At 39.0% G+C, this 3679-nt stretch overlaps 1 long non-coding RNA gene across 1 annotated transcript; it reads right to left on the minus strand.

Annotated features, from left to right (window-relative positions):
• Nucleotides 456–2385, minus strand: LOC110266491. The gene is made up of 3 exons (XR_002353897.1): nt 2132–2385; nt 1690–1915; nt 456–485 (listed from the first exon to the last, which is right to left on the minus strand). It is a non-coding gene; the product is annotated as an uncharacterized LOC110266491 (long non-coding RNA).

Below are 3679 nucleotides of genomic sequence, written 5' to 3' on the forward strand. Positions count from 1 at the left end.
AAGAGGGAAAAAATGACATTTTGGCTCCCCAAAGATGATTTCAGTTTGACAAAATAAGCTATTTTCTTCATAAGTGGCAAATAGTTCATGCATTTGATTCAACTTTTTATTGGAACATTTGAAAAATTATTTAGAAAGTACATACAAATAATCGAAGAAAAATTCAATCTCTAGGAATACAATAGTTTTCTTACTTAAATCATAACTGGGCCTTATAATCTAATCTTATTAGGTAAAAATTCAATTATCAATTATATATAATAAATAAGTAAATAAATATGGCAGCGCTATCACCAATTCACCAGCTAATTTTGGGTATTATATGACTTTAAAAATAAACATTTCCACTCATTTTCTTCTGGCTATTTTTGCTAATACAAAGATGATGAACCAAAAGAAAAGGAAGGGAGAAAGAAATACTGAAACAGTACCTCATAAGCGTTGGATTTGGTACCAAGCTAGATCAGAACACCAACACTCTTTACCTGAAAACCAGAAGAAAATGTTAAACATGATTAACTAAAAGCCCTCTGAATTTGAAATCCCACAATATCCTTAAAATTTTGCCTCTTATAAACACATGAAGCTAAATCACCACATTACCACCCATTTCCCTTCCCAAAAAAGTTTTAAACACAGATTTGAGAAGCTGAAAACTCACGAGTTTTTCTTAGCATAATGAACACGAATCCATATAACGGGGCAAAAAAAAGTCCAGTTTTGAAGTGAACCCGATGACGAAAAAAGAAAAGAGAAGTTGAAAACAATGGATTTGAGAAAGATAGGAATGTACCCAGATTGAAATAGGAGAGATCTATACCTGAAGCATTAGCAGGGACAGTTTTCAGATATGAAATCTATGAGAAAAGTGACATTTTTTTATGAATCTATGAGAAAATTGAATAAATAAGACATGAGTAAAATCAAATGGAACACACCCAGACATCCTTGTTGATAGGAAAAAAGAGCAATTTCTTCTTCACTGTACAGGGAAAAAAGAGCAATCTTTTACAGCCATGCACTCTACAGAGCTAAAGTCAACCCATAAACACTTCACTCCCAAAATAATCTAATATGAAATGTCTAGAATTAACACCTAGTATTTCTCCAACAACCAAATTAATCCATAGAATTAAGAGCTATATAGTTATATATACTACAAACAAGCCAATGACAATTGTTTCTCAATCAGATAAGAATTACTAAGATTAAATTTAATCACAAAATAGTAGTGTGAGTCACATATTGAGACAATTACAATTTGGTATTAATAGTCTCTAATGAACAATTCAATTACTACGCATGAATCAAGAACAAACAGAGAAAGACACACCAAAAAAAAGAGAAAAAACCAGTTCCAATCAATAGTAAGAAAAAGCCACCAACAAAAAGAAGAACACAGACACAGACACTTACCAGACGAACACAGACACAGCCTCACAAAACAGAAACTATGCAATCATGTAGGCACATTATAACGCTTCTATAGCATAAAAAAAATCACATTTTGAACAAGGCACGTGAATGAAAGCTGAGTTTGTTCACTCACCCAGGTACAAGAGACACCTAATTCCATAGTGGAACCTTTAATTAATTTGGACCCTGCTGTGTGCACATATTTTTCCACTATCACGCATATTTCTATATATACTAACAAATATTACACCAAACTAAATATATAAAATCTACCTGCAAGAGATCTTGTTGTGGAGAAGACAACACAGTAGAAAGAAGCTCAATGCTGTTTCTAGCAACATCAAAAGCTTCCTTAGTTTGTTCAGGAGTAAAACTCTGCACAGGAATATCATCATGCTGAGTCTGGCATGAAAGATCAAGTTCAACCTCAGACACTGAAAATAGGCGCCAAGCTCTCGTTGTGACGGCCAGGGAACTGAATACCCCTTGATTTCAGACTCTGAACCACAAAATGGAAACAAGCAATCAACAATAACACTAACAATAACCCATACTAGCAAATTCAACAGTTAGAGCTAGTAACTAACCCAATCAATTTAGCATAGGATTTTGAGTTTCTAGTTTCTAGGCATGATATGATTATCAGAAATTGTCCCTTGACATCAACTTAACAATGAAGCAGATATGCATGAAATAGGAAAAAAGGTAGCAGTACCTTGTAAGTTTCTTCATAAACAGGGAGATAGTGAAGCTCGATGGTGGATTCGCCTCAAGCCTCAATCATGATCAAAGCCTTGTTGCGGTTATTAAAACTGTTTGAGGATCGTCAATTAACCTAACCATATCATCAAGAACCCTCTCAGCAGCGACTTCAGAGAAACCCTTCTCGCAATTCTTCACGATGGTTTCAAGCAAGACGAGGGGCAAGGAATCAAACCTTTCAAGCAGCGACTTCAGAGAAACCCTAAACCATGAATCAAATCTTTACTGCTGACGCCAGCGATGCATCCGACGCCAAGCTCGATGGAGATGCCACCGGTCGTTTCCTATAAACACCAGAGACGTCGGCACTAGCAGAATGATGGTTGGCGCTGACGGGTTGCCGCTGACGAGTGGCGCTGACGAGTGGTGCTGATGGTTGGCGCCACGCGTGAGAGAGGGAGACGGCGGCGTGGGGCATGAGCGACTAGTGGTGCTGATGGTTGGTGGTGCTGCGACGAGTTGGAGGGAGGGGTTGTGACGGGTTGAGAGAGGGAGACAGCGGCGTTGTTGGGAGAGGGAGTTAGGGTTGCAGATATGAGAAGGGCGAGTGACGGCCACATAGGGTTAGAAGTGATTTTCGAAACCAACACTTCTAGTCTAGGGTTAAAACATAAAACTTAGAAAAAAAAAGTGAAGTGTGAAAAAAAGGGGTGGGAAACTAAATTTTGGAAGGAGGGAATCCTATCGGTACGCTTTTGTAAGGTGCCCAAATAAACATAAGATATGGGCACGTTTTAAAAAGGTGACCATTGAAAAACTAACTAGCCACGCTTTTTAAGCGTGCCGGTTTCTCTCTATGGTCACGCTTTTGAAGCGTGCCAAAAAAAAGCGTGGCCAAATCACAAATTAGTGGCCACCCTCGTAAAAGCGTGCCCATAGACCACTTTTGGGCACGCTTTAAAAGCGTGGCAAGAAAAAAGGGTGCCGACAGGCCTTTTTTCTTGTAGTGCGTAGGCGAATTTTTTTATTTTTTGGTAGTTCAGCTCGGATCTTTGTAATGCTTTGCTGATGAAATATATAGGTTGTTGCCCACTGTCGTTTTCTTGGACTAATGCTGAGGCTACTGCCTGACTTCCTACTGTGAGGTATAATATAAGTGGTTCTCCTTTTAGGATTGTACCGATATTGGTTATTTTGTCCAGGATATCTCCGATCTGGACTTTTTCTACTTCACCTTCGAGTTGTGGGCAGAGTTCTTCCCGCCTCTGAACTCCACCGAATTCGTTGATGTGGAATTCGTCTCCTCTGCCTCTGAGGTTTAGACTTTCGTTGTAACAGCGGCGCGCCATCTTCTGGTCTGCTTTTATCGTAGCTATCCCTTCTGTTGTTGGGAATTTCATGCATAGATGTGGGGTCGAGACTACTGCGCCGAGCTGATTTAATGTTGTCTGACCTATTAAGGCGTTATAGGCTAAACTCACGTCGACCACGATGTAATCTATCTTGAGTGTTCTTGACTGGTTTCCTTTTCCGAAGGTCTTGTGCAGTGAAATATATCCAA

The sequence above is a fragment of the Arachis ipaensis genome, chromosome B09, assembly GCF_000816755.2.
Source record: "Arachis ipaensis cultivar K30076 chromosome B09, Araip1.1, whole genome shotgun sequence".
Lineage (NCBI taxonomy): Eukaryota > Viridiplantae > Streptophyta > Magnoliopsida > Fabales > Fabaceae > Arachis > Arachis ipaensis.